Here is a 15,133-nt window from a genome sequence, read left to right as displayed (position 1 = left end):
AAGGAAAGGCCTTTCCTTTCCTTTCATGCCTCTGCCTGCCCCCTCCTCCCGAGCGGAAGAGAAATGCTGGGCATTTCTCTTTAGCATTGCGCTGGAAGCATGCTTGGGAGGTGACCTCTGATGAGGTCAGCACGCAATTGTGTACTGACGTCATCAGACGTCACTGGGGTGTTGGGAGGGGGCTGGGGTGGAAGGGTAAGCGATTCCCCTTCCAGCCCTGCCATGGTGGGTGGGGTCACGGCCCTCAGGGGGAGCGCTAGCACCCCTAGTCCAGTACTAGGACGTAATGGTTACGTCCGTTGCACCTCAGCGCTGCAGCCACGGACGTAACCATTACGTCCTTGGCACCCAAGGGGTTAAAGGCTAAATATTTGGTTACAAGGCATTACATTCTGCTATTTTCTTTTCAAGTGGTTATGTCCTCTAGAGGCTAATTATATGGTTACATGGCCATGTTTCTGACAGATCGTATTTTTACTGTGGTGTTCTCTAGCGGCTGTTCTGAGTATTACAGCCCACATACTACAATATTTGCTGCGGTTGGTCAGTACTATAATGCTTTTCAGGGCATGCTTTTACAAAACATTTTTGCTCATAACTCGGCCTGTGGTGGTCTGAGGACAATGAGACCACCTTCAAAACGCTCACCACAACCTGTTCTTTCTTTCTCGATGATCTATGGGTCCCACACTAGGTTATTGGGGACCCCAAAATAGTAACCCCTTCCTCCATTCAGTGTCTTTTTAACCTCTCTCATGGCTGAAACATTTGTTTTACAGCTGAGAGCAGGTTGTGTTTTAAGGGTCTTGTATGTAATATCATTGTGGTAGGTCTACTAGTCCTGAAAATGTGTAATGCACTATGTCCTCTAGGGGCTAAATATATGGTTATACTGCAGTACTTTCAGTCATTTTCTTTTCATGTGGTTATGTCCTCTAGTAGCTACCTATATGGTAATATGGCCATGTTTCTTACAAATACTGTTTTCATTGTGGTGTCATCTAGGGGCTGTTCTAAGAATTACAGTCTAATGCCAAACGTTTATTTCTGATAAAGGTTTTTATTGGGTTTATATGATAATTGTATATGTTTCATTAATCTCGCCTTATTGCAGCTATGACCATGATTGAGACCAATTTAACATCCTTATTGGACTATGACTGAACACTCTTGCTATGTTTGTTTGACCCTTCTAGTTTATTTCTCTCGTTACTCCTCCTTGGCTGTCTTGTTTTGGGAACTGTGTTTAGCCAGCCAGCAACTCTGATGGTGGGTTGGTGAAAGTGGTATTTTATTGGAATTGGCATGGCAGATTTAAATTAGGATGCTAAATGGCAACATTTTCATTTTTGGCTGTAAATAGAGGAAGAAGGTAAATGGAATTGTTTTAGTTATATGCAGGGCCACTGGAATTATGTGGCAGGAAAAGTCCAAATTATGAGGCAGGGTTGACCAACTTATGTGGCAAGAAAAGTCCAGTAATGAATTTACGACAGCTCTAACTCAAGCTACTGCGAGAGCCATTGCATTGCAAATGCTTGTTTCTCAGCAGTTTCTTCATTTCAACACTGTCCTTTTGTGTGATTGCATCCTATATATGTATTTGTATCATGTTTATGAATATTTCCAATTGGATTTTTGAGAATTAGAACGTTTAGAAATTATACAATTTTGGGAAGCTCCGAATGTGTTACATTAAATATAGAAAGTAAATCAGGTTTTCAACAACACAATATACAAAATGACTGCTTTTTCATGTTTGTTTTATCCCCCCCCCCCCCCCGACCCTGGTTCTCAGAGGAGCTGTGCACAGACAAATTGTAAACATTTGAAGCGCCTCTGGGGAACCCCCTAATATCCAACAGATAAAGCTCATTATAAGCCTGCCATTTGAGAATACCACAGTCTCACCTGCACTGCTTTCTAATATTTTTATGCTAATAAGATTGATACTGGCAGATCGGAATGGGACATATTCAGTGCTGTAAACAGCTGTTTGCGCCTTTCTGACAGCAGCAATCAGTTCCCAATGCACAGGTGCTCTGTGATAATATTTCCTTCATCTTCTCGGACAAAATAGGGAAAATGTACAGTAACTTTGAGTCACAACTCTCGCTTTATTCTCTGAGAGCCGGGAGAGGTCATCACAGGACCCATGTGGTGCCTCACTTTCAACTGTTAAGTATGCTCTTTTGTGGTTATAAAATGTAATTGGGTTTTTTCACTGTAATAATAGATGTGTGAATGCACATTTATTAGAACATTTACAGTACAGAATGTGAACCAGGGTAGAGTTGTGGCTTTGGTTAGAGTAAGGTTGAGGGTGAAGGTTAGTGTTACATTGCAGTAAGAGATTTTCCTCATTCGGATATGCAAATTGATTTATTAACATCCGGTAATACCACTTAAAAAGCATTTTTTCTCATAAGAGCTCCTCATAAATACCACTTCATAACAAGCATATTTTAAAACCTTTGTATTCTTTATCAAATGGATCCTGTAGCATTTACATTCTCTTTGAAAATGTGAAACACATGAAACAGACTAAAGGAAAAAAAAAAATATATATATATTAAATGACACTGAGGGAAAACATCAGCCCCATTCAGAGTACGTGCTAAAGCAAATATTTCAGATGTACATCGTTTCAAGGAAAACCTTTGATGGAGGACACCAGCCTGATGACACAGGAGAGTTTACAAAATGAGGAAAACATTGTTTTCCTCGAAAATCTCAATGAAAACATAAACAAATGCCATAAACGAGAACAATAAACCAAAGCAAGGGAACCATTAAGGAGAAAAACGGGCACATGCAATGAAGTGCCAAGAGGATAGTTAGAGCTGTGGGTACGGGTAGACGTACTATATAGGTAAGAGGTGTAATAGGGGTACTAATATGTAGTCGGCAGTAGAGGTATTAGAAGTATTAGGGTAGAGGCATGAAAAAGGCCTAGGTAAATGAATATACACTTGAGAGAAAAGGGGTGAGTAGCTGACAATAATGGAAGAGGAATGAATAGAAAGATGGAGAAAAGAAGGGGAAGGTGTGAGAGACTCCCCTTACCCACAAACAAGACAAAGTAATTGTAAAAAAGTAACCTAAAGAAGGGGTTATGGGGTTCCTTACCTTTTAAAAAGAGATAGGGCGTTCCTCCTAAATATCAAAACCACAGTATCGATAAAAGATCCCGGACAGAAAATCAAACATAAAATATTCACATGTGAGTAAGTCTGGTCTCTACATTTACATTACCTAACTCCACCTATATGTGCCTATGCGGTACATAAGTCTTCACTGTACACAGAGGTGGAGTTAGGAATAATAGATCCATACTTTCCTACATGCTCTTACCTTTCCATTTTATGTTCCTAAATATTCTATCCTCAATATTCTTGTAAAATGATATTGTTGGTGTTGATATTTAGTAGTACAACCTGGGGAGTAATCAATATAATCCTAGAAAAAAAGGACTGCAGATTTTTTTCAACTCGAGGAGCCCTTACCAGGATGTATTAAATTTCCTGTAAATCCCATTCTTTAAGGACAATTTGAGGAAACAGGTCCATGGAAAAGTTTTTTCTCAAGTGCACTGCTCTCCAGAATCACATAAACTAACATTTCAACCAGTCATGTGTGAACTTTTAATTTTACAGGCATGAACATTTTGAACTCTGAACTTCACAAAGTTCACAAATTCTCTTGCTTTGCAGGAGAAATCCCCAGCAAAAGTGGGTTTGCCTACTTTTCAGCAAAGTAAGTGAAACGCTGTTTTTTGCAGATGTTACTTCCCACAAAAAAACTCTCTAAATGTGCACAGTTCCCTTGGAAACTTAACAATATTTACTGAAAGGAAGCCATTCAACTTCCCACACCTCTAATGCCACAACTGATAGAGCATGTTTTCATTGTTTGAATTGTGGGATATGGTGTGCCATCACTAATAATGGCAAACGCCCTCCTTTCACTGACAGGATTAAGTGGGTCATTCTAAGTCTGGCGGGCAATGCAGACAGTGAAATTCAAAGTGGGGCCCGCTTACTGGGGCCCCTGCAGTGCCCATGTCATTGGCATGGGCACTGCAGGGGCCCCCGAGGGCCCCACGACACCCCATACCGCCATCCTGTTCCTGGCGTGCGAACCGCCAGGAACAGGATGGCGGTATGGGGTGTCTGAATCCCCATGGCGGCGCAGCGAGCTGCGCTGCCATGGAGGATTCAGAAGGGCAGCGGAAAACCGGCGGAAGACCGCCGGTTTTCCTCTTCTGACCGCGGCGGTTCAGAATGCCCTGCGGGGCACCGCCAGCCTGTTGGCGGTGATCTGCCGACCCTGGCCCCAGCGGTCGAGTACCGCCGGGGTCAGAATCACCCCCTAAGTCTGTTATGAATCCTTTTCTACTTCAAACTTCACCTTTAGTTTCACTATACAATTATATTCTTTTCTAACCAGAATCATGTTCCCCTTCACATGTATTTCAATGGGACTGCTGGTCTGTCTTGTATAGGATCATGAGCTACGTATTCTTTTTGGCTGCTGCCCTCTTCTCCTCTTTCACTTTTCCTTTCCAAAAACAGATTTTTTTCACAAACGTTTTGAACAGTTTCCAAGCTAGAATGAGTAGGAGAACTAGAACAGCCACTAGGAGTGCTATGACATCAAGCAGGCAGTACTGATAGAAAGGCAGGCCATTCCCCACTGCCTGAAGATGGGACGCACCCTTGTGTCGGATGGTGTACTCTGTCCAGAAGATGGCAATCTGCATTGGGTGTACCTGTACATCTCTGTGCAGAGCAGACAGGCGTTGCATGTTGGCTCTATAGCTTGGCTCATCAATAACTGTTCTTACTGCAGTGTAAATATCTTTTGCAGTGAACTCTGACAGGTTTTCTATCAGGAAGGCAGCTCCCCGACTCTTCAGACGCAAAATGTTCTCATATTGGTCACCAAAAAGAGGAAAGCCAATCACAGGAACTCCATTGTAAATAAATAGCCTCATACACTCCATTCTCACCTCCATGGGCGATGAAGGCCTTAGTTTTTGGATGACTAAGGAGGTCATTCTGGGGTAGCCAGCTCAGAATCTTGGTGTTATTCCCCAGTGTGGATGGTGTCTCCCCTGTATAGCGCCAAATAACTCGTTCACGAAGTCTTGCCAAGCCGAAGCAAGCTTATTGGCTGCTTCCATGGGTACCGTTCTTACCAGATTTCCCAAAGAGAAGACCATCACTCCCTCTTCGCCTGAACTGTCAATAAACTCTTGAATCTCTGCTCGGAGAGTCTTTGGTGGTCGACACTGAAAGCCTCCCGCGTAGAAAGCATTGGGCATAGTTGGCCTGGGGAACTCAAGGACGAAGTCAACTTTCATCAGATAGATGTCAGCCTTTTTATACAAGTCATAAGTCCCGGTGTTGGTTTTCAGATATCGTCGACAAAGTTCATCATATCTGGGGTAAATAAAGACTTGATTTGTAAATTCATTCAAGCTGTAAAGGACAAGGTTTCTAAATCTTTCAACAAACCCCATTCTGTCAGTCACTCTTGAATGTGGTACGGGCACATAGGAGAGTGGCGATGGAGCAATGGCAAAGTGGATGTCTTCGGTTGGCATCCACCTTCCAAATAATACCACAGGGATCTTAAAATGATAAGCCAACATAACCCCACCTGCATAATACGGATCGGCTAGCACAAGCTTGAAGTGTGCATCTTTGAGACGATCCATCAGATCTGTATTTTCAAGCAAATTTTTCAAACCAATAGCAGTTATCTTAGAGACTTCCTTTTGTGCTTCCAAATATTCCCAAGCAACAGAAAGCGGTGATGCAGCTTTGAAAAAGGCGTGATTGAACACAAAGTCAAGGAAATATTTCTCCTTCTGCTCTCTGCTCAGTGCATGCTGTTCCTGCAACTGAATTGTTTTGATATGAAAATAATCCGATGCCCCGTCTATGGAAATTGTAATTGTAATTGTAATCGTATTTATATAGCGCTTACTACCCCTGACGAGGCGTCGAAGCGCTTTTCGTTGAGTAGCACGCTACTCCGGTACCCAACAAGAATTAGTGATGGATTAGTATAATTTAATAAGGAGTACAGTTTTAGTATTATTATGAGTTAATTTGAGTTGCAGATATGAGAGTTTGTTAGTTAGATTGACTGGAGTAATGGAGGGGTGGAGGAGGAAAGAAATCCAGAAGTGTTAATTGGGAGTTTATCCTTCATTTACTCAATCCAAAGGCTTGAGATGAATAATAGGGGAGCGGAGGGGAAAGAGGATGTGGATGGGTTAGGGAGAGCATAGAAGTAGGGTGAGAAGAATGCAGAAGATTTTAGTAGGGTTGTGTGGGAGGTCACAGAGGTAGAGTGAGGTTTGGTGAGTTAGATGTGGAGGATGAGGGGAAGAGCTTAGGCAGAGATATTTAGGAGATGAAAGTGGTCGAAGGGATTTGGGATGAGTCCGAGTGAGAATGGAGGATAGTTTGATAGAGACATGACATAAGAGTGATGGGTAGATAAGTGTGATAAAAAGAGAGCAGAAATTCATAGATATCAGGAGCCATGTAATGATCCACAAACATGCCAGGCACAGAAACAACATATACACATACATACACATATATATATATATTTATACACACACACACATGAATAAAACACACATATGCACATACAATACATAATTAGAATCATGGGTAAAAAATACTTAGTCAGACAGGTTTAAAAGAGTGTGTGTGTATTTTATTGTTATTGGTTTAGTTTCTGTAAAATGAGCATCGTGGCCTACCCAACCGGAGTATTTTCTACGAGTATGTCAGTAAGCGTTACCTAGCATGTTTTATACGCCCCGTTTATATTGTACAGTAAGAGTACGTGATGGGCCACGGGGTAAAAAACGTCTCCAGCAAACCTTGTGTGCCATTGGCAATGTGATTGTTACTAGTGCGTCTTTGTGGATATGTCCTCGTGCTTCTGAGCATCAACAACGCACCACCGGAATTGGCGGTAAACGCAGTGGGGTCGTTTGGAAAGCTGTCCATCATCGTGGTAAAAGGCGGGGAATTCCTTTACCTACTTCGAGGGTGGGCGGGGCGTGGCTCAGTGGGCGGAGCTTACAGGTGCTTTATAAAGGGAGAAACCTTCTACTCTGTGTCTCCAGCAGAGGAAGATAGAACCTGCGCGTCACAGTCCGATACAGATTACGCTCTAGTACATCATCAGTTCACCTCCAGGATGGAGCATTGGAAGGTCTCAGCACCGTACACTCGTGTCCTCTGGCTATCAACTCCATCATGAGAATCTTCATGTTTACCCAATGGGGGCTTGGGGGAGCAAAGGGCTAGCCCTGTCTCCCCCCGGGCTTATCGGGCTGTGGTGGAATAATCCACAAACCAGAAACGGGATTGGTTAGGGACACGGATAGGGCGGTGCTTTGGGCAAGGGGATAAAAGGTAGGGGCTGTGTGTGGGTGGCCTCTTTGGCCGTTGTCACACCCAGTGGGCGTTTTGTCTTCGTGCCAAAGTTGTAGGTAGGTGTTGTTAGAGGCAAGAGTAGGTGGTTTTGTGTTATTTGGGCGGAGTTTGGTATTTGGAGGATAGTTTTAAAGAGTATCTGTTATGGAGCCGAGCAGGGTTGTTAAAGCGCTAAAAGTCCTTCAGGATGAAGGGAGGGAAGATTTAATAAAAGAGGGTGTGTTGGAGGAGGCATGGGTGGGATTGAGGAGACCGAAACGACTTTCGGCCGAAGGTGTGTCGGCCGCTGTAGTGGCTTGTTCCTCGCCGTAAAAAACTTGTAAGAAATTAAAAAGTAAGAGCGCTGCCGGGAGGAAAGTGTCACGCTCACTTGAACTCGTGGAGGTTCTGGATGATGCAAGTTCAGCTCCGGAGTCTCTGGCTGTGTTGCGGGGGAGGTGCGGGGTTTGTTTGCCCCGGTGTCAGGGCTCATCTTTATTAAGGCGGGTCTCGGCGGGCGGGAGAGGCGTTGGCCTCAGGCCTGCGGTGACGAGAGCCGGCCGCATGGGGGTCTGGGCAAGAGGCGCGCATGCGCGTTTGAGCACGCTTGCGCAAGCTCGATCGCCTGTAGAAAGAGGCGTCGAGCCTAAACTGAGTGACGCTGAGGAAAGTACCTTAGGAGGCGCCTCCAATATGGCGGCGCCTTGTGTTTTTTCTCAGTTGACGTCGGCTTCGGGGAAAAGTAAAGTGGGCACGTCAGCTAAGGGGGTACCTGGTTCTCAGGTGACTAAGGAGATCGTTATTATTTCGAATGAGGATGAGGATCTGCAGGAGAGCATAGAGGGTGGTTTAGTTAAGGATTCAAGAGGTAGGTTGGGTTTTCATGGTCAGAGGTGCAGCAGAATTATGCAGTGGATTCCTAGGGTGGTCAGTCCGATGCTGCACAGAGTGCAGTCTTGGGAGGTAGGTAACCAGGCTGTTTTTCAGTTAGGTGAGCAGATTGAGTTAGTGGACAATAGTGGGGCTGTGTTTAAAGGTACTGTGTGTGGTGAGGCGAGTAGCTCCGGTGTATTAGGTAGGGCGTACGTTAGTTTAGATTTTTGGCAGCCTGATAGTGGTGAGGGAACCTCTGGGTATGACACGTCCCATGCTTCGAGCGGACATGGGGCGCAGGCGAGTCACCAGTGATCTGGGCGGATTGTTGGTGATCAGAGCCTGCCGGGGAAGGTTTGGGCACCTTCAGAACACCGGCTTGAAGGGATGATTAGACCTGGAGCGGTTTACCCGACTTCGAGGGAGACAGGTGGAGCTGACGATGCACAGCCATCCACTAGCCAGGGCGCTGGTGTTGGTTGGGCTTCTATGGAAGAAGAATTACTTGATTATGAAGAGGATCTGGAAGAACCCGCTACGTCACAAAAGAGGGTTGTGATGGCAAGAGCCGGGCCTGGGGTGGTCCAGGGCGGCCATGCTAAGGCTCACATCCAGGATGTGTCGGCTGGCAATTTGCCTAGAGGTGAGGATGGGTTTGTTGGGTCTTTGAGAGTGCATGAGTTGCGGGAAAATTTGGGGGGCTTGCGTCAGACAAAGGCCTTGAATGTTCTGGGTGGGTCCAGGGAGTTAAGGGTGGGTAAGGTGGATGCATCTATTCAGGTGAGTTCGGTCACAGAGGTGGATGGTAAGTCAGAGGTAAGTGGGGGTACTGGTGATGTTTCAGTTAAGAATGCTGATTCGGGTGAGGGTGGTAAGACGGCTACAGGCGCTAATACGGGTGGTGATGAAGTGGGGGGTGGGATCAAGTCCAAGAAGCTACCTTATATGGGAGTGTCGATGCCTTTGGGGGCGCATTCACTCTGAATTTGAAAGAGAAAATTTGGAAAGGGGAGTTCATTGATGTTTTCAAATTGCTTCATAGGGAAGTTCAGGAGAAAGAAGGGTCAAAGGAAGAGGAATGGGAATTGGCTAGGAGGCCTAGAGTCCCAACTACGATAGAGAATTGGACGTCGGCCTTTTTGATCTACGCTAGTGTTTATTGTGAGAAACATCAGGATTCTTGTGTTGCCTTGTTAGAATACATGGACGTTGTTCGGCGAGCTCAAATGGAATTCGGCGGTTTTGGTTGGTTTAGGTATGACAAAGAATTCAGGGCAAGGAAGGCTATGGACTCGTCTAAAATGTGGGGAGAAATTGATAATGAGTTATGGATGCAGTGGTTACGGACTGCAAGGAATGCACCCACAACGCATACGGCGAGTGGTTTACTGGTTCAATATAAGCCCTTTCAGGGGCGTCCCACCCAAGTTGGGGCGGGTTTCGGGCATAGAGGACAATTTCAAGCTAATGGGGCGTGCTGGTCCTTTAACAGCAGTCTATGTAACAGACAGCAATGTAAGTTTAGACATGATTGCTCCAATTGTGGTGGGAGACATCCAGCGTACCAATGCTTCGGTGGGCTTCAGTGGTCTTGGCATGGGCTAGCGTCCAGAGGTGGCGACAGAGGTAGAGGACATATACAGCAAGTGGCAGGAAAAGGGCCCTACGCCTATTAAATTTGATGTGGTTGCGTATTGGTTACAGTTTTATCCATGTTCTGAGGAGGCCAAGGTTCTTTTTAGTTGTTTTTCTGAAGGTGTTAGGCTGTGTTATCAAGGCCCGAGGTTGAGGAGATGGGCTAATAATTTGAAGTCAGCAAGGGATCATCCTGAGGTGGTGAGGGCTAAGCTAAAAAAAAAACTGGAATTGGCCAGGATTGTGGGGCCTTTTATAGAATGGCCATTGCCGAATTTGATTATTTCCCCTTTGGGTGTTGACCCAAGCTGGAGTTACGTCAGGCTCAATCATTGCTTGGGCATCTGAATTTTGCTTGCAAGGTGGTAAGGGTTGGCAGGGTGTTTTGCCACAGGCTCGGTTTCGCGATGCGGGGTGCCTTTTTGCCACATCACCATATTCGCCTTCGGGCATGTGTTAAGGAAGATGTACGGATGTGGATTACATTTTTGAGGGAGTTTAATGGTGTGACGATGATGGTGGAGGACGAGGATTGGTTTTGGCACATTCAGATATTTTCGAATGCGTCACGTGCTCATGGGTTTGGATTGTTCTGGGACGGTCATTGGGCGGCAGAGGCTTGGCCTGTGAGTTGGAAGCGATCTAAATTTAGCCTTGCATTTTTGGAATTTTTTCCTTTAGTGGTTGCTTTGACAATCTGGGGTCGGTTTTTGGCCAATAGGAATGTCGTTTTCAATGTGGACAATCAGACTGTGGTTCATTTAGTTAATTCCCAGAAGGCAAAAGATGAGAAGGTACTTAAGTTGTTGAGGATTTTCTTGCTGAATTGTTTGAAGTTCAATATTTTGTTCAAGGCTCGACATGGCAATAATAATGACATCGCTGATGCCCTATCTCGTTTTCAGTGGCAGAGATTCCGTGGTCTGGCACCGGGAGCAGACGTTCAGAAGACGGTCATACCTGGGGAGTTGTGGGAGATAGGAGATAGAGGATGTTGGAGCTAGTTCAGCAGTCTATAGCTCCGTCGCAGAGGAGGACTTATTTTCAGGCTTGGTTGGAGTTTCTGAACTCAGGTGCGGTGCGAAGATCGGGTGGGTTTGATGTGATCTCTAGGAGACAGGACGATGCTGTTCGTTTTGTTATGCAACAGATTGAGGCTGGTTTACCGGCGGTCACCATTTCGGGTAAGTTATCTGGGGTTTCTTTTTATGGTAAGTATTTTTGGGGTTACGATCCTGTGGAAGGTGAGTTATGTAGGAGGATTTTAGCAGGTTGGGCTCGGTCAGGCGGTGTGAGGTGTGATCGAAGGCGCCCCATCACGTCTTCTATTTTGAGGGCCTTTTTGGGGAACTTGGGCGACATGTGTTTTTCGGATTGGGAAGTATGTTTGTTTTCTCTCTGTATGTCTCGGCTTTTTCATGGGGCATTTCGTGTTTCTGAGCTTTTGGGTGTGAAAGGGAGAGACGGGCTTACACATGAGAACGTTCAAGTTGGAGCTGAAGGTATTTGTATATGGGTGCCCTTTTCCAAAGGTGACCAGTTGGGGAGGGGTCAGGAGGTGATATTAAATGCTACACAATCAACGGATTGTCCAGTGCGATGTTGGTTTTCCTTTTCAGCGCTGTTGCCACACGTGTCACGGTTTGTATTTGTTCATCGGGATGGGATGCTTTTGTCTGCATCGCAGTTATTAGCTGTATTGAGGATGTCTGTCAGGAGGTTGGGCTTGGATCCCAGTAGCTTCGGTACTCATTCATTTAGGATTGGGGCGGCTACTGAAGCGAGAAGACAAGGGAAATCAGACCAGGCGATTAAGCAATTGGGTAGGTGGAGATCAAGATGTTTTCAGAGGTACGTGTGCTCTTTTAAGCAGTAGGATTTCTTTTTATGGGTTTCTTTAGCTTCTTCTATTTTCTCTTTTTCATGCTCTTATTGGTCTTTACTATACCCTTTACCCCTTTTGCTATGAACTATTTTGTTTTCTTTCTTAGGGGCTTTGGTATACATGAATGCAAAGTGGGTCACTTACCATATTTTTTCTTGTAGGTTGCGTCGGGGGCCCAGACAAGGCGTGCGCCGTATGGATTGTAGGACACTCCTTTGTTCGCTGGGCGGAGAAACAAGCTTCATCGAGGCATTTTGGGAGGCAATTGGGGCTTGATGGGTCAAGGATAAAGATTAGTTGGGTGGGAAAGAGTGGTATGCGATGGGGTTTGTTACTTTATGTGTTGGCTGAAAGGATGGAACAAGGGGTCTGTCCAGATTTAGATTGGAGAGAATGACTTGGTCGCATTGTCAGGTATTGGTTTGTTGAAGGTCATGAAGCTAGATTTATGCAGGATTAAAGAACATTGGTCAGGGAGGCATATCGTTTGGACGAGTTTGGTGCCGAGAAGGGTGTGGAGGGGTGCTAATTCCTTCAAAGGGATAGAGAAGCAGCGTAGGAAAATTAACAGGGAAATGAGGAGTTTCTGTAAGCCTCAGGGTTTTCGGTTCTTACACATTAAAATATTGTGGTTTCTGATGTGGAATTATTTCGACAAGATGGTGTGCACTTATCGTTTTTGGGTAATGAGCATTATTTGTTGGAGCTTCGGGCTGTTGATTGCTGAATTGTTGGGGGAGCATTTATGGGACAGGTAGAGAGGTTTTGGGTGTGGCAGGAAAACGCCTGCTCGGGTTTTCCTGTGGGGCCTTTCGGGGGGAAAAGGGTACATCAGAAAAGATGAGAGAGCAGGGAGTTTTCACAGACAAGGGTAACTGGAGAAGGTGACTGCAGGACAGATGGGTTAATGGGTTGGTCGGGTCAAGGTGGGGATGGGACAAGGGGTATTGCGGTGGGGTCAGTTTAGAGGGAGGGGGAGGGGTTAGGTGATGAATTTGTATTAGTGAGGTTTGGGTAGTTTTGTGAGGCTTTCATGCCAAGGTTGTATTTTTGCCAGACCTGTCCTATTAAAGCGGCCTTTTACCCCTTTTAATGAGTGTAGTGGTTATTTCACAGTTTCAGCCCGATGGGGGTTTGGAGGGAGCAAAGGGCTAGCCCTGTCTCCCCCCTGGCTTATCGGGCTGTGGTGGAATAATCCACAATCCAGAAACGGGATTGGTAAGGGACACGGATAGGGCGGTGCTTTGGGCAAGGGGATAAAAGGTAGGGGCTGGATGTGGGCGGCCTCTTTGGCCGTTGTCACACCCAGTGGGTGTTTTGTCTTCGTGCCCTCCCGCCCTCCGGTGAGAAATTGTTTCTTCCTTTTTGGTGTTTTCCTTGGGGGGGAGGGGATTTTGTTGGTTATTCCCAGTTCCTTTGGTCTCCTTTTTCCCTGGGTCAGTGTTTAGCATGTTTTCAAGTTTTAACAGGGCAGGTCTAATTGTGGTTTGTTTTTGTTCGTGTTGGCTACGGTGTAATGTGAATATTTGAATAATGGGGGGGGGTTTGTTGTTTTTGCCGCTGATAGTCAGGTCTGGTATGGGTAGATTGGGTTAACTGTTCTCTGAGGCCTTTCAGGGGGGAAGGGGTACATCAGAAAAGATGAGAGGGCAGGGAGTTTTCACAGACAAGGGTAACTGGAGAAGGTGACTGCAAGACAGATGGGTTAATGGGTTGGTCGGGTCAAGGTGGGGATGGGGCAAGGGGTATTGCGGTGGGGTCAGTTTAGAGGGAGGGGGAGGGGTTAGGTGATGAATTTCTATTAGTGAGGTTTGGGTGGTTTTGTGAGGCTTTTATGCCAAGGTTGTATTTTTGCCAAACCTGTTCTATTAAAGCCGCCTTTACCCCTTTTAATGAGTGTAGTGGTTATTTCACAGTTTCAGCCCGATGGCTGCCGTCCACTGGAGCGAGGATCTTAGCCGCTCCAGCGCCATTGACAAGAGCAAGCAACAATGCATAAGAAACCACAGAGTAGAGGCTCACGGCACTGAACCTTTCTGCCATTTTGAAAGAGGGTTCTGTACGTCCACAAGTGAAGCTGGCGGAGCTTCAAACCGAGTCACAGTAACTGCACAGCAAACCTTCCTGCGACTGCTACTGTGGTGAAGGCAGCTGCCCGCCTCTCCTCAGTTGGCGGATCATACTCCTTGTAAAGTTATCTGCTTGGCCATGCATTTGTGCTCGCTGCTGCTCTTTCACGCCAGCCTGCTCTCAGCCAATCGTTTTTCGTAAGCAGGAGGGACCGGTTTATATGTGTCTGAGAAGCATTCCTTCTCTTGCCAAGGTCGGTGCCATAAATCGGGTGGGGCGGTTTGGGCTAGGCCACCCTGATGAGCAGTATGTAAACATCTTCACAGACGGTTTCTAGCTTGTGCTCTTCAAGTCCCTGCATAGCCTTATGGCCCCAGGGAATTGGCGGCAGCCTCAACGACGTTCGTTTTTTAAAAATTGGGGGCGGCATAGAATGGTAGAAGTGCATCAGTCTGTGCTCAGACCTGCACCTTCAGGCCCCACCATCTCCTCATACACCGTGACTTCTTCTTTTAAGCTGGAAGGTCTGCAGCACCATTACCAGTGCGCACGTAGGGGGTCGATTCAAAAAAGCATTTGTGACGTCGCTCTCTAGGAATTCCATTTCACCCTCTCTTACATGCCTTTGTGACTCAGCCCCAAAATGTCCGCTCCTATAAGTAAAAGTAGAAAGATCACACACTCCAAACTGTCTTCGTGAATGCCCCAAATACAACTCGGAAAAGGATGTGTAACATACCTCCACCTCGGCTACATATATTGCATTAGTTGTATGTGTCATACATACTTCAGATAAGTAAGAATTGGAAGGTTTTACTTTTTTTGGCTCCTCCTTCCAGCTTTCCTCCCTGTGACTATTAGTTGCAGCTCTGCGAGTGGACATCAATGAAAGGATGCAAGGAGTGGGAAAGGCTGTGCATTCCAGTGAGTTTCACAATCAAAATAAGGCCTGATTTATACTTTTTGACGCAAAACTGTGCTAATGCAGTTTTGCGTCAAACGGTTTAGTGCCTACTAGCCCCATTATTTAACACCACCCGTGCATCAAATTTATATTATGACGCTGGGTGGCGCTAACCATAGTTTAGAGTCATTTTTCTTGACGTTAACCATTGCGCCTTTTCGTAAGGCAAAAGGACGTTAACGCCGTAAAAATTACTCTAATCCGTTTTACGACATGTAAATGTCACAAAATGGAAATGCACCATTTTTGCCCACAATA

The 15,133-nt window shown here is 45.7% G+C and overlaps 1 pseudogene; it reads right to left on the bottom strand.

The window, feature by feature from the left end:
- Positions 1-4,513: 4,513 nt before the first annotated feature.
- Positions 4,514-13,884, bottom strand: LOC138262387 (UDP-glucuronosyltransferase 2C1 pseudogene; annotated as a pseudogene).
- Between the last annotated feature and the right edge of the window lie 1,249 nt (positions 13,885-15,133).

This window comes from Pleurodeles waltl, chromosome 10 (genome assembly GCF_031143425.1).
Source record: "Pleurodeles waltl isolate 20211129_DDA chromosome 10, aPleWal1.hap1.20221129, whole genome shotgun sequence".
In the NCBI taxonomy this organism is placed as follows: domain Eukaryota; kingdom Metazoa; phylum Chordata; class Amphibia; order Caudata; family Salamandridae; genus Pleurodeles; species Pleurodeles waltl.
This window is presented reverse-complemented; position numbering and strand designations above follow the sequence as displayed.